Raw genomic sequence first — 23,957 nt, 5'->3', positions numbered from 1 at the left:
TTCTTCATCCATTGCTATTTATTTGAATTAGCATTACAAAATAAAGACTTATAGGACTATCCATTTCCATAAAAGGTGCTGGCCATTGTTGGTCTCAGTTTTGGCTTTATGTATTTTGAGAGTTTTTAATAAGTGTTTAAAAGTTTAGAATTTTATTTCTTCTTGATGAACAGGCAAATACATGTTTTGCATATGGAAAGGCATCAAAAGGTAGAAGAAAGATACAAGACAGGAAGTTAGGGGAAGAAGAGAAAGTATTCAGATATGTTATATGTGTTTATAAATTCCCCATGTTGCATATAATCTTATGTACTGCAAATATGTACTTACAAAAATTAGATAAAAAATAGACATCTTTAATATTAGAAAAGTTGTATTTAATTTTTTATAGTTTTTCTTTCTTTGAGATGATCTTTAATTGTTTCTTAGGTATGGTGGATTGATAACTGGTGGTCAACTTGTACTACCAGCTGAACCAAATTAGTGTGGTGGTATGTGGATGTCCTATCTGAGGACTGTTGCCACAGAAAGAAAAAAACTGGAGAAGCTGTTGTTTGGTGCTGTTGGTTCTGGTCTTGCTGTGGGTTCTCCTGCAGGAGGCTGTCAAGTTCTTTTCTGATATGAACTTGGCTGTCCTCATCATCAGAGGTGCTTGGGAACTTTTCGTTGCTGAGAATGGCTGTAGTTTTCATTGGGTGAGTTCTGGTCCTTACACTGATCACTGATTGCTTTCTGGCTCTGGAGGGGAAGATGTGTACTTCCCAGTTACCAGGAGAAGCTTTTTACGCTGGCTTACTAATGTGAATTCAGCTGTTCTCATTATTGGAGGAGCTAGGGACCTCACTGTTGCTGAGGGGAGCTCTGGTCCTTACTTCAAGTGTTGCTTTCTGGCTCCAGTGCAGATCCCTCAGCCTACTGGCACAGATCCTTCATCCCACTAGCACAGACTTTCTAACTTGCAGTGCTGACCTTGGGGCCCTTCTCAGGACTGATCCATGGCCACAGGGCTTCATGAGTCATTGTTTGAGCTCTAGGTCTTTAGCTGACTCATATAGAACATTGTTGTGGGATACAGGGCCACAGCTGGATTTCTTGGGTCTTGGTGTGTGGAAAGGTTTTCTGGACTTCCTATGTTTGACTCTTTGGGTGATTCTTAGAATAATATAAATTGTGTCCTCTATTGTTTTGCTCTCCTTGCAAACAATGACTACAAAAAAATTGGTACCAAAAAGTGGAGTGATTTTTGTGATGTTGCTGGCCATGTGGCTTTAGAGCCTTTGGGATAAATCTGGAATGATTTTGAGACTGGCCAATGAGACAAGTCCTGCATGCTGTCAACTGTATTAGAGACTCGTTGGAGGCTGGAAAAGCAGAATACTTGTGGAAATGCTGCCGGTTTAGGTGAAGCTCAGGAGGTTTCTATTAAAAAGGACTACACTGACTGCTGGATCCAAGGTAATATATTGTGTTTTGGCTGGTCTGCATTTTGCTTGTGTTTAGAGCTATTACCTGGGTGACAGAATATCTGTAGTGTAGTCTACTTTTGGGATGGTAGAATGATTACTTCTGAGAGCATTTGGCCAGATCTATGTTGGAAATTAAGAGCAAAGAACCAATCGTGTGATTTGAAGTATTTGGCCAGATGGAAAGCTCCAGCGGAGCTGTGGATTGCAAGCATGAAACAGAGAGAACATAGTTGAAAAAAACAGCACAGTGGAAAAATAAAATGAAATCATTCACAAAGGGAACAATATATTTGAATTGCAAGAGATACATTTTTTTTTTGCTATTGCTATGCCATGTTAAAATGTAATGGGAAGAACTGTGATTGTAATAGTTCTTTTAATTTGATTTTAGTGTCATTTTATATTTTATAATCAGCTTAAGCAAAGTAATATGTTTTAACCCTGAATTTTGCTCACATTTTGAATATTTTGCTTTAGGTGCAGGAATGAGTGCAGTAAGAATTGTAAATATGTAACTATTGTATTAATGTAAATCTGAATAGATTAAAGACATGTTAACTTTTCACAACTCTGCCACAGATTATGGTTTAAAGAAATGTGTGTGGTTATCAGTTGATTGGGGTGAATTATGGTGGACTGATAACTGGTGGTCAACTTATAATACCAGCTGAACTGAATTAGCGTGGTGCTTTGTGGATGGGTTTGAAGCATCGATCCAGTAGAGGATTGTTGCCAAAATAAAAAGGAGAACTGGAGAGGAAGTGTGGCATTGTTAGTTCTCGTGGTTGTTGTTGGTTCTCTTGTTGCCATGGGTTCTCTTGCAGGAGCTTGTCGAGCTTCTTTTCGGATATGAACTTGGCTGCTCTCATCATTAGAGGAGCTTGGAGTGTGGTTGTTGCTGACACCGACTGTGATTCACTTTGAGTGAGTTCTGATCCATATGTTGATCATTGATTGCTTCCTGGCTCTGGAGAGGAAGATGTGTGCTGCTCAGTCTCTAGGAGAAGCTTTTTATGCTGGCTTCCTGATGTGAATTCAGCTATTTTCATTGTCAGAGTAACTCAGGACCTCATTGTTGCTGAGAATGGCTATGGTAGTTTTCAGGGGAGATCTGATTCTTACTTTGAGTGTTGCTTCTGGACTCCAGGACAGATCCCTCAGCCTACTGGCATAGATCCTTCATCCCACTGGCACAGACTTTCTAACTTTCAGTGCTGACCTTGAGGCCTTCTCAGCATTGATCCATGAAATAGACCTGCATAAGTCATTTTGTGGGCTCTAGATCTTCAGCTGGACTCATGGGAGGCATTGTCATGGGCACCAAGTCTTCAACTGAACTCATGCAGAACATTGCCATAGCATCCAGGTCCTCAGCTGGTTTCCCTAGGTCTTTAGTGTGTGCACACATTTCCTGAACTTCCTTTGTATTTGATTTCTTTATATAATGGGTGACCATTATAAATAATACTATAAATTATTTGTAAATAATTTATTAATTGTAAGTAATTATTTATAAATAATACTATAAATTATGTTTTATCTTGTTCTCTTTGCTACCCTGATTACAACAATATGCATTCCAATTATCTATGACACAACAAAAATCTCTTTGTCCTTTTACTGTTAATCTACCTTTTTCCTAATATTGAACCATGAATTTCTTATAACATATAGTTGGGTCTTTTCTCTGCTTTTCAGTTTTAGCACTAATGTTGTTTATACTTGATAAAATTGTCAATACACTACACATATTTAAATCCATAATCTTGCTCCCTGTTTTGTATATAATCTTGTGTTTTTTTAAACAGTTATTTAAAATAATTACTTGCTCTTTTAACTTATCCTACAATAATAGCAAAAATAGAATGGATTCCTGAAGTTCAATTTTGAAAGTTAATAAAGATCACAACAAAGAATATTAATATTAAGGATCAGTTCTACATCAAAGTTTCCCTAGCATGCTGAAGCTTACTCAATTCCCTTAAATTTAAAGGGGATTACAACAAGCACAAATAGTTTTAAGTCCTGATGAACTCCTCGTTTCTGTCACAAGGAAGAATGTTGTTAGTTTAACTAATAGTTCACCTGTTGCAATAGATTGCTCATTCTAGCATAAAGATACAGAAACAAGATTTTAGTTTTGTAAAAATTTGTTTTAAAATTTTGTAGATAAACTTCATTGGCTAATGTTCCACTCTCTGGTCTATACTTTGTTTTTTCCATCTTTTCTTTGTGTCAATTATCCAAGACAACTCCTAAAATAACTAGTAGTGATATTGTTTGGTTGGTGGTAAATTTATGCTAAATTTCTCAGGCCTGTTACTGTGGATTGTGCATCTGGCCTGCTAGTGGGTGTCCTATAGGGCTAAAGCAATGTAGCAAGGAGTAGTCAGGTCATTGTTCATTCCCACCAGACTCAGCCCTCTCAGCATCTGCATATGGAAGCCACTGAGGCACCACTTTGTGTATTTACTGAGGTACACTGCTTTGGTGTGAACATCAATCAGAGCATCAACCTCTGATTGCTGTAGTGGTATCAATTGTATTATATATCAGTGTCCAATTAATTTTAGAAAATTAGAGAGGCTGTCAAACAGATGGATTGAATAAGCCCTTTATACTGATATAAAGGAAGGAGGGGAGTCAATTAAAACTCAATTAATTGAGACCAGTGTGTAAGTCTTTTCATTAACAGATAGGTGATGACAAGAAGATTGGTGCTGCTCCCATGGCTACACTTTCTGTTGTAGTAGACATGCCACATATTATCAGTAGCACAGCATGTTTCACATATCAGAACAGCTCCCGGGTCAAGGTGGGATGGGAATAACAAGAGCCAATCTGGAAAACATCCATATTCAAACCCATCCTCCAAGACATGATAGATATAGCAGCTAGGTTACAGTGAAAATTTTTGAACAACTGACGGGCATGTAGGGTTGTATAGAACACGATGCTTTGTCCACAATTTAAAAGATAATAGGCTAAGAACTACCAGGCTTTCATCAGTAACACACATCAGGACATGGGACTTAGACTGAGGTCCCTACAGCCATGCCTGTTATGGGTTAGACCGGGGGAAACTTCTGCCCAGTGAGAGCCACGCTTGATTCTGCAGGTATAGCCTGTTGGTTATGTATATGGTCTTTCTTGCTTTTGTTTCTTCTCATTCCTGGCCTATATATATTTTTAGTACATTCTGTGACTCTATTATATCACCATCCTTTTCTAGCTAAATATTCCTTCCTTATTAGCCAGGATTATTTAGAGACAAAGTAGTAGGTATTAAGACATTTATTTTAAGAAATTGCACCATAGATTATAAATGTCAACACTGACTTCTTGAAACTCAAACAAGAGCTCATGTTGTGGTCTTGAGTTTCAAGTATGTGGAGCTAGATAGGTTGAAAGTCAAAAAACAGGGCTGGGAATTTAGCTCAGTTGCATTAGTGCCTGCCTTGCAAGTGTGCAGTCCTGAGTTCAATCCTGGGGGGAAAAAAATCAAAGAGCAATTTGTCCTTTAGTCGGAAGGCAGAATTTTTTCTCACGTAAATCTCAGGCTCAGCAGATTATCAAACATAATCTCCTTCACTAAAATGTTAATTAATTATGTGTGTTAATGCTGGTGTGTATGCTACAGTCTATAGTGGTGTTTGATTAAAGAACTATTCTTGCAAGTTCACATGCAAACTTTAGCCATTACAAATTATTTGTGCTTTTTTTTTTTTATTTTGATTTGTTTTAGTGGTGGCTCCAGGGCTTGAAGCATGCATGTTTAAGTAACAAGAGGTGGGTTTTAGAGAATATATTTGATTATTTCCATTAATATAACAATAATTCTTCTGCAGTCTTAATTGTAGCCCCTCCACAAATGCATATCTTTAATCTCTAATTACTAATGTGATGATATTTGGGCTTGGAGTCTTTGGGTGGTGATTAGATTGAGAGGAAATCATAATAGGGGCCCTATCAAGAAGTCATTGCTTTTATAAGAAGAAACACAGGGACCTTTATCCCTTTCTCTGCTATGTGAGCAGCAAATGAGATTGTCACAGAGTCCATAGCAGTGAATTAATGGATGACCACCACTACCTTAATTTTGGGGTCCTAGTCTCCAGAACTATGAGAGACTTTTGATATTTAAGTCACCCAGGTTATGGTATTTTGTTATACCAGTTTATGTTGACTAATAGGCTAGAACCTCTGTTCTTCTGTCTGATTGATATGGTAATATCACCACATATTTAATTTGTAAATATGTTACAATTTTTTTTTTTTTTGGTTTTTTTTTTGTTGTTGTTGTTGTTTTGAGACAGGATCTCACTATATAGTTTAGGATGGCTTTGAACTAGTTGTGTAACACATCCTGGCCTCACACTCACAGCAATTCTCCTGCCTCAGCCTCCACAGTGCTGAGATTATCATCACACCTGGCAGCCAAAATACATTTGCTAATTTTTGTGGTTGTTGTTGTTTTAAACTATTATTCTTTATTTATAAATTAACTCTTTTGTTTTCTTTTGTGGTGCTGGGAAGTGAATCCAGGACTTTGTGCGTGGTAGACAAATGTTCTACCACTGAACCAAGCCCACAATCCTTTAATTGAAATTTTTAAAAATATATTTTAACCTATGTATACTTTCTATTTCTGATTCTCTATTTCTTTGCATTTATCCATATCCTTCTAGTGTCATATTTCTTTTATCTGAAATTCCTCTGACTGACTGATAACATTTTAGATTTACTTCTGTTTTAAAATGTCTTAGTCTTTAAGGTTAAAAATTGAAATTCTTCCTTCTAATGCAATTTTTAATCCCATTAGTTTACGCTGATCTACTGCTTTACTTATGTTCCACAAATTGTGTAGAATAGTTTATGAATAGTCAATGATACCTAAGATTTAAAGGAAGGAAGCCAGGTTTAATTTTGCTCATGGTTTCAGGGAGTTCAGTCCATGGTTGGTAGGCTACAAGGAAAAAGCATCATGCCAGAAGGGCATGGTGAAACAAAGACCCTTAGTTCATGGCAACAGCGAAACAGAATAGGGGAACATTTCCAGACACAGAGTAAAGAACTACCCATGGATTCTCCCACTACTGCTACCTATCTGTGACCCTTGCCAACCCACCTGTAAGTGTGCTCCTCCAATCTCCTAGATAAATCTCAAAGCTAACCAAGTTTACACACACTCCACCTAAATCATCAAATGTTGTATTTTTACTTGTATTTTAGTAAAAATGCTATTTTCTCCTAAGATCCCATTTTAAGCCTAAGAATTATTTAGTACTTTGTCATTTAGTTAACACATATAAATAGTCTTTTATACTATTTTTCCACTATTGATTTCTAGTTTTGAGACCCAGCAAATTAAAGGACAAGTTTCATTTTTGCTCACAGTTTCAGAATGTTCACTACATCTGTTACTGATTGGCTTCAAGGAAGAAATAATATATTAGAAGGGAATAATGGAGGAAAGTTTATCATCTCATAGTAGCAAAAAAAGCACAGAAGGGAGGTCCAGAGAGAGAGTACACCCTTCCTGGTCACACCCACAGTAACCGATCTCCAACAAGAAACCAGCTTCTTATGTATACATTTAGATATGAACTAATTAATGTGTTCATTAACGAACTTGTCACTGATAAGTACACTTCCCTTATGACCCAGTCTCCTTCCAAAAGTCCCACTTCTGAACACATGAGTCTCTATGAGGCCATTTTAGATACAAATCATAATACTCCATCCATCATAGTTATCCATCTCATTTTGCAAAATGCATTTAGACTCTCTCCAGGAAACACCACATTCTTAACCAGTTCTAGCATTGTTTAAAAGTCCAACTCCAATATCTACTCTGAGATTCAAGGACTCAAAGTCTCCTCAGACTCTCAGCTTTAAGATCTAGTATGTTTAAAAAGAAAATTAAACACCTCCAACATTCAAAAAGATAGAATAAACATTTTCATTAAAAAAGAGGATTAATATAAAGTAGAATGAAATCTAACCACAGCAAGACCAAAACTAATAGTGCAACCTTTAAATTCCATAGCTCTGTGTGCAGTACCTGGGGCATGTCCTTGAGAGAAGAGAGTACAAGGGATTTGGGCAGTCTTGTCCTTATGACCTTATTTATTACAGCCCATATGGTCTGTTCTTTGAGCTACTTTTGCTCTGCCTGTAGTTTGTCTCAGCCAAAGTGGCATGTTTTAGGCATCTGTAACTTCTTAGGGTCTGTACTAAATCTGCAGCTTTACTAATACAGCTTCACACATTGCCTGCTTAGGGGCTTCAGGAATGGATTTTAAGCCTGTTATATTACACTATCTAGCCTCCTAGAGCTTCTGAGATCTGAAGAGAAAGCTCAATGATCTATGATTCTCCAAGCCTGAAACACTAGCGCCATGTAATTGATGCCAACTCAGATGCCAGCTTTCATGGCAGCAGGACCCCTTGGATCATTGCTGCAGCAGGCTCTAAATACCTGGATAATAGAATTAGGTATTTCTTTCTTAGGAGGCTTGGACTTAACACATAATCCCGAGGTCTCTCCCAAAGCAGTCTTCAAAGGAGTTTAACCTATTAACCTGTTAAGCCTGCAATAAATGAGGTTTTGCTAATTTCTGAGATATTTCCAGCCCAGTTTTTTTTCTTTTTTTGGCTGTCCCAATGAAGGTACTGATTTTTACATCTTTTTGCTCCTTATTCTCACTGTAGCTCTAGCTAAAAGCTAGATCAGAGATACTCATGCTGCAAATATGGGGCCAGTCTGAAATTTTCTTTGCTAGATTCATTAGTCCTTTACCTCTAATTTAAGTTTTCATGCAATCTTGTGGCATGAAAAACATTTAGAAAAATTATTTTCTAGTTCAGTTTCCAATAGTTTTCCTTCCCATCTCCAGATCCTGGCTCTGTGTTCCCTGTTCTTAACAGCAATCTCATTTCTGGAGCTCTAACAAAAGTTATCCATTAAATTCTGCTATGGCATTCAAAAACTTCTCCAGCTTGCATGTCCAAATCTTGTCAGGCTCCTAAAAACTAGTTCCCCGGGTTTTTGAACTACTAGGTCATCTATGAACTGTACATATCCACTGCCCAGTCCCCTGAATGGGCAATGCACTGATGAGTATTGTGTTCTATCTTTCAATCACTTTTTTAAAATACTTACTTCTGGACACATGAGATTTTGGATAGACATTTTTGTTTTAAACTGAAACATTCCTTTTAGGTCAGATTAAACATTGTGCTAAATATTTTTAATGATTCATGGTGTGATATATGGTGGAAAATATAGCATAAGCACTTGAAAATACAGTGCAAATGCTATTGTTTATGAAGTTTCATAAATTTTAATCACTCCAGCTCATGAAAGTTTACTTCAGTTCCTTTGTATCATTAGTGTTTCAAATTATTCCATTGATTACTAAATACTTTGTTTTTGTATACTTTGTTTTACTTACATGAAATATATCTATAAGGTGGAAATTATGTATATAATTCTATTATTAACTTTCTGACCCTTGTAAGATTGTGTATCAGTATTTTACTAGAGAAATGAATATTACATAGTATAACACAAATGTGTAAGGAATTATGAGATTGGCTTATGATGGTCACCCACAGAATCAGACGAGGAAGATAGAGAGAATGGCTACACTGGAGACTCAAAGTTTCAGTAAGAAACTGCCATGTCCTGAGCCAAGTCCGTACAGAAGGCCTTTGGGTCTGCAATGGAAGACTGAATAATCTACACTAGAAGATCAAATGATCTTCTCTGGATGTTGAAGCCTGCGCTGGAAGCCAAGAGATGATGTCCAAGGTAAAGGTGAAGACTGGAGCTCCTCCAAAGAAACAGAAGCAGTCTGTCCTTCCTCATTTCTCTGACGTACCATCTAGGTTACAAGTCACTCTACCTTGAGTCTTCTATACCTTAGGGTACACAAGTGTTCAGCTTATTAACTTCTCTTAATCTTCTCTTAACTAAATTTCTCAAGTTGTAACAATCAATCAACCACTACATATTAGATAAAGGTCCTCTTCATTGTTACTATATTAACTTACTTAGCAAATTATATGACTTATCTTCAGTTGCAGGCACTGTGAATTAGGGTGTACCATGTTAACTTTTGAGGAGATAGAATTTCTCACATCATATTATCTATTGATATCTAGAGCTATATCTTTGTATATAAAGTTTCCAAATATGTAATTGTACTTAGGGCACAAATAGAAAAGGTACCTTTATTCCATCTCCCTAGAAGTGCAAATACTTGTTTTTATTGTTTTCATATCATTATTTTAAAGGTATTATTTAATTTTCCCTTATATTGTATATAGGGAAATGCCAGTCATCTTTTATAAATTTATGATAATATATACATTATCATATAATTTATAATATGATATATATATATCTCCTTATAATATATAGTTTTCTAATTCTCTGATCTCCTTATATTTGATTTTCAGCAGTTTGGCTGCATATGCTTTCTCTTTATTTCTGGATTGTGGCATTTGGAATATTTTTATCTTGACATAGTATCACTTGTATCGTCTTGCCTTGTACTTACTGAACTTTTTGCAGTTTTTCTTTTTCACCAAAATCTTGATCTATTTCAGCTATTATAACTTCTTATACTTTTAGCCCTGTTTTCTCTTTCTGTCTTTTTGGAATTCCAATTAGACACATAGACTACTGGATTTTGTGTCACAGATCACTGAAGATATTTTGTGTTCTTTTTTCTTTTAAGATCATGTTTTCAGGTAGGCAATTTCTCTTCACTCTCCACACACACTGTTTCTTTCTTTGAATATCTCAACATATATTTTGATTGATTTCAGAGATTTTTCATTGCAAACATCATACTTCCAAACTCTTGAATTTCCATGTGGTTTATTTTTGTATTTCCCATTTCTTTCCTAAGACCCTCTGTTATCATTGTTTCTACAATATTTTCATTTTGATAATTGAATATGTTTTTAAACATTGGTTATAATGTTATTTCCTGGAAATCACAAAATATGTGCTATGCTGGGAGCTTTTTTTTTACTGTCTGATTTTTCCCCTCATAAACATGTGCTAGTTCATCCTACTTTTCTTCACATGTGTAGACATTTTATTGTGTGTTGGATGGGAATAATACTTTATAGAAATCCTGTATCCATCAATATCTTTTGAATAGTACTAATTTTTGTTTCCTAGACAATTAAATTTAGACGCTTGGGTTCTGGAGATTTGCTTTTATAATTTATTTAGGAGCAATCTGCTTTGGTTTTGTTTCTTGTTCAGGATAAATGCTTAATCTTGGTATATCATCTACATTTTGTCTTCTGGTATTTCACTGAGAACCCGAATTCCTACCTGAGATTTCCTAGTATTATCATTACAGTCTTAACCCTGTTGGCACAGTTTACAGTCTCCAAAAATATGAAAATAATTATACACAGAGACAAGGGATGTCCTTTGTGTTCTTTTTTCCTTTCCAAGATTTTCAGTCTTAATTTTCAGTAATTTAGAAACAATGAACTCTGTCCCAGAGACCTCAACGCTGGGAGACAGTAGATTTCTGCTTGATTTGAAGTCAGACTATTTTTTGTGGGCTGGGGTGTGCTTCAACAGAAGTAATGCTACTCTTAAGACTGAATTCCCCTTTATTTTGTATCCCCATTTACTTGGTATTCCATGATTTCAAATAGTTGCAAAAATATTTTCTTCAGAAATTATCACTGTTACCTGGAGGAGGGTTATATCATGCTGATAAAAACTACTCTAAAATATTTAAATTAAACTTCTCAAGTTAAATTTGTAACCAAGGAAAAATTATCAATAAGAGAGTGACAATATGACAGAAGTTTGCTAATTGCTTAGAGGATGTGTGAGTTCCTTCTAGTAGTTTTTTAAGTTTTTGAAATCTATTTTTTTATTTGAATAAATATTTGTGATTATTAGGTAGTTTAAAAAATAAAGTGAATTTATAAAATTGGAAAAGATGTCAAAAATTGAATTTGGCTGTATAGAATCATGGTTAAATTTGAATTTTTTAAGCTTTGTTTCAATTTTTCTATGTGGAACCATTTCAGTTACTTTATCTCAGACTTCTAAAGAAGAGTAAAAATGAAGAACTTTTAAAAGTTATGTGAGATTCGAGGAGCTGGGCGTATCTGGAGTGCCTGCAGAAGCCCCTTCCTTTGTCTGGAGGACTGAATATCTCTGCAAGCAGGGAGGGATCGCAGGTTCCTGAGGCACCTCGGCCTGTGGTGAGTGCTCAGCACACTCTGCCCAAATCTCAGACTGTTCCGGACCCCCCAGGCTTCCGGGTGCAGTGAAGTGGAGCAGCGGGTTAGAGACCACTACATCTGTCTCCCCATCCTGGCTGCACTTGGAGGTCTGCTGAGCTTCCGACAGGTGGGCGGGCCCACACTATCCCCCGAGCCCAGCCTGTTTTGCTGCCGCACCTTCCTTTGTCTGGAGGACTGTGGATATCTCTGCAAGCAGGGAGGGATCACAGGCTCCTAAGGCACCGCGGCCTGTGGTGAGTACCCTAACCCGGCTGCGATTGTAGAGCTGTGGAGCTTCCAAGGGGCAGGTGGGTGCACAGTGTCCCTGAGGCCCAGCTTGTCTGGAACTGCGGAGTTCTGAACAAGCAGAGGAGGGCCATTGGTTCTGCAGGCCCAATGGCTTGGGGTAGCGTGGTGCCAGAGTCTCAGTAGCTGCAAACATAGAAGCGGATTTTCAACAGATCCTGAGGAAGCTTTCAAATAACACTTGAAACACAGAAATATAGGAAAATGACAAAACGAAAGACCAATTTACAACCTCAAACCTCCAGTCCATCTCAGGAAACCCTAGGAGGAATGTATTTAGAAGAAAATATATCCCATCCACCTCATATATCAGACACAATAGCTACTGAAATTGACAAGCAACTCCAGGAAGCTTTAAAGAAATTCAAACTCGAAATAATCTCCCAGATAAAAGAAGAAATGATAAAAGAAATGAAAGAGATTCTAAATATATCTAAAGAAAACACAGATAAAAAATTGGAGGAACTAAACAAAAAGATAGAATCCCTAGACGAGCAATATAAGAAACAAACAGAATACATAATGCAGATGCACAGAGATATACAGGAAATAAAAAACTCCACTGAAAGTTGTAAAAACCGCCTTAATGAAAGTGAAGATAGAATTTCAGACCTTGAAGACAGGATTGCAGCTAGTGAACAGGAAAGGAAAGATCTTTTAAAAATAACAAGGAATCAGGAAACAACAATTCAACAACTGCAAGACGATGCAAAGAAGAATAACATAAGAATGATAGGGATTAATGAAAAAGAAGGAGACAACATAAAGGATATCAAGAGGATATTTAGAGAAGTAATAGCTGAAAATTTCCCAAGCATGAGATCAGAAACTGACATCAGGATCAGTGAAGCATATAGAACTCCAAATAGTCATAACCAAAATAAAACTACACCCAGACATATAATAATCACCATCCCAGAAATCCAACACAAGAATAGATTATTAAAAGCTGTCAGAGAGAAAAGACAGATCACTTATAAAGGAAAACCTATCAGAATCACAGCAGACTTCTCAGCACAAACAATAAAGTCAAGAAGAGCATGGAGTGAAGTATTCCAGGTCCTAAAGCAAAATGATTTCCAACCTAGACTGATATATCCTGCAAAACTATCATTCAAAATAGATGGTGAAATACGATACTTCCATGACAAAGAACAGCTGAAGAACTTCATGAACACAAAACCAACCCTGCAAAAAATATTGAAAGACAGTTTAGATACACAAAGGAAAAAAACCACTAAGCAAAGCAAATAATTAAACAGAACAGAAAGATAAAGATGCAACAGCAGAGAGATAACATTCCTACAACTAACCAGCATTTAACAGTAATAACCATTAATGTAAATGGTCTCAATGCACCAATCAAAAGAAACAGACTAGCAGAATGGATCAAGAAACAAAATCCAACCATATGCTGTTTACAGGAAACCCATCTAACCCAGAAGGATACTCACAGACTGAAAGTCAAAGGATGGAAAACAATTCTTCATGCAGCAGGAATCCAAAAAAAGGCAGGAGTAGCCATTCTGTTTGCAGACAATGTGAACTTTAAACCAACAATGACCATAAAGGATAAAGAAGGTCACTACATACTCGTAAGGGGAAAACTCCAAGAGGAAGAGATAACTATCTTAAATATATATGCACCAAACTCCAGAGCACCCAGTTATATAAAACAATTATTAACAGAAATGAAAACTCAAATTATCAGTAACACAATTGTAACAGGAGACCTTAATACGCCATTGACACCAAGGGACAGATCAACCAGACAGAAAATGAGCAAAGAAATAACAGAACTGAATCATACCTGTGAACAAATGGATTTGATAGACATATACAGAATGTTCCACCCAACAACATCAGAATACACATTCTTCTCAGCAATACATGGATCATTTTCTAAAATAGACCATATATTAGCTCACAGAACATATTTAAACAAGTGCAAAAGAGCTGAAATCATCCCTTGCATGTTATCGGATCATAGCGCTCTGAAATTAGAAATTAATGATAAAAGATACTGCAAAAATCCCACAAACACATGGAAACTGAATAACACACTCTTGAGTAATCAGTGGGTCACAGAAGAAATTAAAGAAGAAATTAAACAATACCTAAAAGAAAATGAAAATGCAGATACAACTTACCGGAATCTGTGGGATGCAATGAAAGCCGTCCTGAGAGGAAAATTTATTGCACTGAGTTCCCACATCAGGAAAACAGAACGAATACAAATAAATAACTTGATGCTATGCCTCAAACAGCTAGAAAAAGAAGAGCAAGTCAAGCCCAAAGCCAAAAGAAGAGAGGAAATTATAAAAATCAGAGCAGAAATCAATGCAATAGAGACTAAGAAAACAATCCAAAGAATCAACGAATCAAAGAGTTGGTTCTTTGAAAGAATAAATAAAATCGATAAGCCCCTAAACAACCTTATTAAAAAAAAGGGAAGAAAAAGCTCAAATTCATGCAATAAGAAATGAAAAAGGAGAAATTACTACAGACCCAATAGAAATACAGAAGTTCATCAACACCTATTTCGAAAACCTCTACTCTCAAAAGTTTGATAACACAGAAGAAATAGACAGATTCTTAGAAGCATATGAAGTGCCAAAGCTAGATCAAGAGGATGTAAAACTGTTGAATAACCCTATCTCTGTTACTGAAATTGAAAATGTAATTAAGTCCTTACCCACCAAGAAGAGCCCAGGCCCAGATGGATTCACTGCAGAATTCTACAAGAAATACAAAGAAGACCTAATGCCGACACTCCTCAAACTATTCAATGAAATTGAAAGGGAAGCAATCCTTCCTAAGTCATTCCTGGAAGCAAATATTACTCTAGTACCAAAACCTGACACAGACCCAACTAAAAAAGAGAAGTATAGACCGATCTCCCTAATGAACACAGATGTAAAAATCCTCAATAAAATATTGGCAAATAGGATCCAGCAAATCATCAAGAAGATTATACACCATGACCAAGTGGGATTCATCCCAGGAATGCAAGGATGGTTCAACATATGCAAATCAATAAATGTAATCCACCATATCAATAAAGCCAAAAATAAGAATCACATGATCATTTCTATAGATGCAGAAAAAGCCTTCGATAAGGTCCAACATTTATTCATGATAAAAACTTTACAGAAAATTGGAATAGATGGTCTTTACCTCAATATAACAAAGGCCATTTATGACAAACCAACAGCCAGCGTCATACTAAATGGCCAATAATTGAAAGCCATTACTTTAAAATCAGGCACAAGACAAGGATGTCCTTTATCACCACTCCTATTTAATATAGTACTGGAAGTACTAGCCAGAGCAATTAGGCAAGAAAGAGAAACAAAAGGGGTAAAGATAGGAAAAGAAGAAGTTAAGTTATCATTGTTTGCAGAAGACATGATACTCTACATAGAAGACCCCCTAAACTCCATTGAAAGACTCTTAGATACAATAAATAAATTCAGTAATGTGACTGGATACAAAATCAATACTCAGAAATCAATAGCATTCCTATACACAAACAACAAAATCACAGAGAGGGAAATAAGAGAAACTGGACTATTCACATTAGCAAGCAAAAAAATGAAATATTTAGGAATTACTCTTACAAAAGAAGTGAAAGACTTATACAGTGAAAACTATAATACACTGAAAAAGGAAATTGAAGATGATCTCAGAAAATGGAAAGATATCCCTTGCTCATGGATAGGAAGAACAAACATTGTGAAGATGGCCATTCTCCAAAAACTGTTATACAGATTCAATGCAATCCCAATAGAAATACCATCAACATACCTTATAGATCTAGAGAAATCACTCCTAAATTTCATCTGGAACCAGAAGAGACCTAGAATCGCAAAGGCAATTCTAAGCAGCAAAGACAAAGCAGGAGGCATCACAATCCCTGACTTGAAATTATACTACAAAGCAACAGTAGTAAAATCAACATGCTGAAGATCAATGGAATAGATTAGAAGATACAACCACAACTACAAACACACTCAACCACCTTATTTTTGATAAAGGATCCAAGCAGGTTCACTGGAAGAACGACAGTCTCTTTAATAAATGGTGCTGGGAAAACTGGCTCTCCATTTGCTGAAAACTAAACCTAGACCCATGTCTATCACCATGTACTAAATTAAAATCTAAATGGGTCAAAGATCTGAATATTAAAACAGAAACACTAAATCTATTGGAAGACAAATTGGGTAGAAACCTTGGAGACATAGGAGTAGGTAGAGAATTCATGAACAGGACTCAAACCGCACAGGAAATACTTCCCAGAATCAATAACTGGGACCACTTCTTATTAAAAAGTTTCTGCATGTCAAAAGAAATCTCCAGCATAGTGAAAAGAAAACCCACAAACTGGGAAAAGATTTTAGTGAACTCTCTCTCAGACAAGGGACTCTTTTCTAAAACATATAAAGAATTAAAACTCAGACCTCCAAAATTCAAAGATCCAATCCAAAAATGGGCATCTGAGATGAATACACAATTCTTAGATGAAGAAATGCAAATGGCAAATAAATACATGAAAAAATGCTCATCATCATTGGTCATTAGAGAAATGCAAATTAAAACCACACTGAGATACCATCTCACTCCTGAAAGAATGGCCAGGATCAAGAAAACCAACAACAAATGCTGGAGAGGCTGTGGGGAAAAAGGAACTCTCCTGCACTGTTGGTGGGAGTGTAGACTGGTACAGCCTTTGTGGAGGTCTGTCTGGAGATTTCTCAAAAAGTTGGGATTGGAAATCCCATTTATTCCAGCTATTCCACTTCTAGGCATATTCCCAGAAGAACTGAAAGCATCATACCACAGTGATATATGTGCACCTATGTTTATAGCAGCACAATTTGTAATCGCCAGATCTTGGAAACAACCCAAGTGTCCATCAACTGAGGAATGGATAAAAAAGTTGTGGTATTTCTATACAATGGAGTATTATTCAGCTATAAAGAAGGATCACATTGAGATATTTATCAATAAGGGTGCAGCTTGAGACCATACTCATAAGTGAAATAAATTAATCTCACATGTATGAATACCAAATAGTTTCCCTAATGTAAGTAATGATTCAAATATATAAAAATATGTGGTAATCATGATTCCCCATTATGTGGCCTTGAAGCCTTATAAAATTTTCACTTATTAATTAGAAAGGCTTTATTCTGGGCTTCTTGATATGGAAATATTTGAAGCTATAGTGTATGAAGTTTTATCCAAATATTTCGAGGAAAAAGACAGACACTATGGTAACTACTATTAAATCGGGTTATTTGGTGGTGAAGCACTAGGTTGCTGAAACAGTCATGCTTTGACCTCTATTGTTATATTGTTACGTCCTGTTTTAACTCAATCTCTCCCTTATTCTTTAAAAAAATTATTTAGTTATTTCTTATGTTTATTTTAATTAAGGGGAAAAATTTAAAAAATTAGGATATATAATAGTAACTCTTTTTGGTTTCCTATTAACTTGTTTTGAAGTCCTGTAATACTCCCACGATCTTGTTTTGACTGATTAGACTCTGTTCCATTCTGTATGATAGTATCAAGTTTGAGGGTATAGGCAACTACTTTGAAGGCAATAAGATTCACTAAGATGCCCATTCTGGTTTGACTATTGTCTCCTTTGGAAGTCCTGTAATGTTTACAATGCCTCAGTTTTATTGGTCTTGTTCTCTACTGTTTTGTTCAACTTTATAATATCTAATGAGATAGACAATTCTTTTTAAGGAAACAAGAGACAACGTTGATAACCATTGTTGATAACCTTGTACTCTGTTCTACATCATGTGCTATGTCTATCCTTGGTTTTGACAGCTCTGTTTTGCCATATTTGACTTTATTCTCTCCCCCCCCCCAAAAGTAATAAGAACTAAGGAGTAATAAAATCCAAAATGTGTAAATTTTGTTGTAAAAAAGAGAGGGAGGAAAAAAAAAGAGCTCTAACGGATACAACAGCAAGTGTGTTTAGGGGTGTTAAATAGCTGACTATATTAATGTTTTTGGATCATTGAACACAGTTGTTTGCAGTCTCTCTGTTTGAATGTCCACTTTGTATTCTTTGATACTGTGATTTGAGCAACTATTTCCAAGATGATAATATGTAATCTATTAACAGGTGATTTCTTACTGTTATGTTTTTTTTTTTTTTTGTAGTTCTGTATTATGTGTAACCTTACACCACTTTGTTTTGTTTTGTGTTTTTCTCTTTTTCCTCTTAAATAAAATTAAAAAAAAAAGTTATGTGAGATTCTGTGAAAAGTAATTTTTTCTTTTAACTGATAAAATTATTCTATCAGTAATAAATTGTCAGGTTGTGATTACTGTATGCAGCTGTGCTTACAAATTATACTAGAATGTATGTCTCAGTTACTACCTTGTTGCTGAGACACAATGGCTGGTATTCACAACTGTAAGGAGGAAGACTTATTTTGTCTCCCTGTAGAAGCTTCAGTGCACTGTTTAATGTCTCTAAGGCAGGGCGGTATGGCAGAGGGGCATGGTAGGGGAGAACCAGCTTACAGCATAGCAGAGGGGAGAAGAGTCAGAGAAAGGGAGGAGAGAGAGATAGACCTTTCTAGGCAATGCACTGAAGACCTATTTCCTCTAATCAGGCTTCACCTCCGAAAATCACATTTCACCATAGACTGAATAATGGACTTATCCACTAATGAGTGTTACATTCCTATGATTCAGTCACTTCCTCAATACCTCTCTCAGGACCCTATAAGGGTTTAGAGAAATTGCAGAATATAAACTATAACAATGTGTTTGGGACTATTCATTGTGACCTATTGGTACCCAAAGATGTCATTTTCTCTTTAAAATTCTTAAACTTTACAAGAATCTTACAAGTAGTCCTATCTGTCAGGGTAAGTAGTCAGTTTGTCTTGATTAAAAATACTTGATTTTATAAAACTAAATGTGTGCTTTCATGATTTTAGGACATTTTTCTTTTTCTTCCATACATAATTACAGAAAAAAAAAATAAATCCTTTGTACAGACATGAAATTTATTTATACAAAATGAATTAAAAAGAAAGACAGTTATGTTCAGAGTAAAATAATAGGCACCTCAGTCTAACTATTGAATTTCCAAATAATGTTCATGACGTAGCTATCTTTTATGTTTCTTAAGCTTGATGCTTTGTTCTTAAGCCTGTTTTTTGCATGGTTGCAAATCCATGGTAAGGCTAGGTCAGGAAGGATTAAAAAATAATTTTCTGGGAAAATACATTTGCATATTAAGCATTTCTTTTAAAGGTAAAGATTAAATATTAAGTGTACAATGGTAATCTCTTAAGCTACTGTGTTATATTGAGTAAATTCATGTGCATATTCTATTTTTGATAAATATTTATTAGTACTTACTTCCCATATGACATACATATATGTATTTCTCTTTTTATCATGGGGCTCATCCTCATTTTCTCTTTTCTTTTTCTCTATCTTTCTCTCTGCCACCCCCAATCTCTCTCATTATTTTAATTTCATAGCTTTTTTTTTTTTTTTTTTTTTTTTTTTGCTGTCACGTTCATTCTAATCCACACATTCTTTGAATAGGGGCTCAGCATTTTATTTCTGTTGCTAGGCACAAGTCTTTTCAAAACTTACTTACTGTCAAATATTTGCCTCCTGTCGATCAGGTGAAGTTCATTTGACTTGCTACTCTTCTGTGCAAAAGTAGCGCGAGAAACAGAGAAGGCACCTATTGGGTAAAGAAACTATATGGACTCTTTTGGAGGAACTGGGAAGGCATCTCCTCATATTTCCTCATATTCTTTTTTTTTTTTCTGCTAAGATATATCTATAATTTTCAACATGCTAATACAGTATATTAGACACAGTATTGTAGTCATGTTATGGCTTTTATATTGTGCTATGTATGTAAATGACTGATAATTTAATTTTATTTTGCATTTTGGAGCTGTTTAATATGCATATTATGTATCATCTAAGAAAACTAAAAGTAGTCATATTGATTAAGTAGTAACAAATGCATTAATACAGCAGCAACAACAAAGCTTAGAAAATATGTTAGGAGTGTCAGGAAGAGGGAGCTACCCAGCAGAGGCCTGCTCAGGCCTTGCTGGCAACCACCTCTCATCCGGGGATGCCACTGCCCCAGCCAGCATCCAGAGGAGGGAGGTGCCCTGGTGATGCCTGCTGAGGCCTTGCCTACAACCATCTCTCCGTCTGGGGAGTGCCCTCATAGCTGCTGCTGTCTGGAGGAGGGAGCTGCATGGTGGAGGTTTGGAGCCTGTCTAGGTGATGCAGGTGACCTTCTTTCAGCCCGGGAAGCTTGCCACCCAGAAGGTGGATGCCTGCACAACATCTGATCCCTGGGAGAGTTTGAGATCCTAGCTCTGGGTAGTTGGGGACACGCCCAGCTTGCTGCAACACTAGATTGGGCTTGGTGGAAGTTGGGCCTGCCTGGACCTTGTCTGGTGGCATTCTTTCCATCAAGGGAGCTTTGTAGCCAGAGGGGGGAGCTGAATAGCTTGAAGATGCTTTAGGCCTACCTGAGCCTCCCCTCATAAACTTCTTTTAATCTGGGAGCCTCACTGCCCAAGGAGGGAGCTACACTACCAGAGGAGTCCCAGGAGCCCAGGACATAGGAGATAATTTCCAACACACCCAGGGGAAGCTTTGGAACACCACTTAAAACACGGAAATATAGGGCAATGACAAAACAAAAGACTAAAATGCAATCTCAAACATCCAGCCCATCCCAAGAAAGCCTAGGAGCCATGTACATAGAAGAAAATATATGCCATACACCTTAAATACCTGAAATAATAGCAACTGAAATATAGAAGCAACTCCGGGAAGGTTTAAAGGAATTCAAACTAGAAATAATCTCCCAGGTAAAGGAAGCAATGATAAAAATAATGAAAGAGATACTGAACACATCTAAAGAAGACACAGTTAAAAAATTAGGGGAACAAAACAAAACGATAGAGTCCCTGGATAAACAATATAAGAAACAAACAGAAAAAATAAAGCAGATTCAAAGAGATATACAGAAAATCAAAAATTTCATTGAAAGTTGTCAAAACTGCCTCAACAAAAGTGAAGACAGAATTTCAGATCTTGAAGACAAGATGGCAGTTAGTGAACAGGAAAGGAAAGATGTTTTAAAAATAACAAGGAATCAGGAAATAACAATTCAACAGTTGCAAGAGGACTCAAAGAAAAACAACATAAGATTGATAGGGATAAATGAAAAAGAAGAGGACAACACAAATGATATCAAGAGTCTATTCACACAAGTAATAGCTGAAAATTTCCCAAACATGAGAATGGAAACTGACATTAGGATTAATGAAGATATAGAACTCCAAATAGCCATAACCAAAACAAATCTACACCCAGACATATAAAAATCACCATCCCAGAAATCCAACATAAAAATAGAATATTAAAAGCTGTTAGAGAGAAGAGACAGATCACCTATAAAGGAAAACCTAGCAAACTTCTCAACACAAACAATGAATTCAAAAAGAGCACGGATTGAAGTATTTCAGATCCTAAAGGAAAATTATTTCCAACACTGATGTACCCTGAAAAACTGTTCTTCAAAATGGATGAAGAAATAAGATACTTCCATGACAAAGAACAACTAAAGAACTTCATGATCATCAAGCCAATGGGGCAAAGAATACTGAAAGACAGTACAGATACACATAGGGGGAAAAAAACCACTAAACAAGGCAGAAAAATAAACAGTATGGAGAGATAAAGATGCAATAGCAAAAAATAACATGTCAACAATAAACCAATATATAAAGTTATAACCATTAATGTAAATGGTTTCAATGCACCAGTTAAAAGAAACAGACTGGCAGAATGGATCAAGAAACAATATCCAACCATATGCTGTCTACAAGAAACCCATCTAACCCCAAAGGAAACTCACAGACTGAAAGTCAAAGGATGGAAAACAATACTACATGCAACATGAATGCCCCCCAAAAAAGCAGAGTAGCTATTCTGTTTACAGACAATCTGTACTTCAAACCAATAATGATAAGAAGAGATAAAGAAGGTCATGACATTCTGGTTAGGGGAAAACTTCAAAAGGAAGAGATAACAATCTTAAATATATATGCACCAAGTTTCAGAGCACCCAGTTATATAAAACAAGTATTAACAGAAATAAAAAAACCAAATTAGTAGAAACACAATTATAACAGGAGACCTTAATACACCATTGATACCAAGGGACAGATCAACCAGACAGAATATCAGCAAAGAAATAACAGAACTGAATCACACTTGTGAACAAATGGACTTGATAGACATACACAGAGTGTACCATTCAACAACATCAGAACATAGATTCTTCTCAGTGATACATGGGACAGTCTCTAAAATAGACCACATAGTAACCCACAGAACATATTTAAATAAATTCAAAAGAGTTGAAGTTATCCCATGCATGTTATCAGATCATAGCGCCATGAAACTAGAAATTAATGATAAAACTAACTGGAAAAAACCCACAAACAAATGGAAATTGAATAATGCACTCTTGAGCAATCAGTGGGCCATAGGGGAAATTAAAGAAGAAATTAAACAGTATCTACAATAAAATGAAAATACAAATACAACTTACCAGAATTTGTGGGATGCAATGAAAGCAGTCCTCAGAGGAAAATTTATTGCACTGAGTTACCACATCAGGAAAATAGAACAAATACAAATAAACAACTTGATGCTACACCTCAAACATCTAGAAAAATAACAGCAAGTCAAGCCAAAAGAAGGGAGGAAATTATAAAAATCAGAGCAGAAATTAATGCAATAGAGAGTAAGAAAACAATCCAAAGAATCAATGAATCAAAGAGTTGGTTCTTTGAAAGAATAAAAAAAATTGATAAGCCCCTAGCCAACCTAATTTTAAAAAGTGGACAAAAAAGCTCAAATTCATGAAATAAGGAATGAAAAAGGAGAAATTACTATAGACTCTCTGGAAATAGAGAAGATCATGAACACCTATTTCAAAAACCTCTACTCTGACAGATTTGATAACACAGAAGAAATGGACAGATTCTTAGAAACATATGAAGCACCAAAGCCAGGTCAAGAATATGCAAAACTGCTGAATAACCCAATTTCTATTAATGAAATTGAAAATGTAATTAAGTCCTTACCTACAAAGAAGAGCCCAGGTCCAGATGAATTCACTGTAGAATTTTACAAGAAATACAAAGAAGACTTAATGCCAACACTCCTCAAACTTTTCAATGAAATCAAAGGAAAGTAATTCTTCCTAAGTCATTCTGAAAGCAAATATAATTCTAGTACCAAAACCTGAGAAAGACCCAACTAAAAAAAAAAAAAAAAAAAAAAAAAGAACTACAGACCAATCTCCCTGATGAACACAGATGCAAAAATCCTCAATAAAATATTGGCAAACAGGATGCAGCAAATCATTAAGAAGATTATGCACCACGACCAAGTGGGATTCATCCCAGGCATGCAAGGATGGTTCAACATATGTAAACCAATAAATGTAATCCATCATATCAATAGAGCCAAAAGTTAGAATCACCTGATCATTTCTATAGATGCAGAAAAAGCTTTTGATAAAGTCAACACTCATTCATGAGAAGAACTTTACAGAAAATTGGAATAGATGGTCTTTTCCTCGATATGGTAAAGGTCACCTATGACAAACCAACAGCCAGCTCATATTAAATGGCCAGGAACTGAAAAACTTTACCTTAAAATCAGGCACAAGACAAGGATGTCCCTTATCACCACTCTTATTCAATATAGTACTGGAAATACTAGCCAGAGCAATTAGACAAAGGAGAGAAATAAAAGTGGTGAAAATAGGAAAAGAGGAAGTTAAATTATCATTATTTGCAGATGACA

Source organism: Cavia porcellus, unplaced genomic scaffold (genome assembly GCF_034190915.1).
Source record: "Cavia porcellus strain 051 isolate PalLab524CR breed Dunkin Hartley unplaced genomic scaffold, mCavPor4.1 scaffold_12, whole genome shotgun sequence".
Classification (NCBI taxonomy): domain Eukaryota; kingdom Metazoa; phylum Chordata; class Mammalia; order Rodentia; family Caviidae; genus Cavia; species Cavia porcellus.
This window is presented reverse-complemented; position numbering follows the sequence as displayed.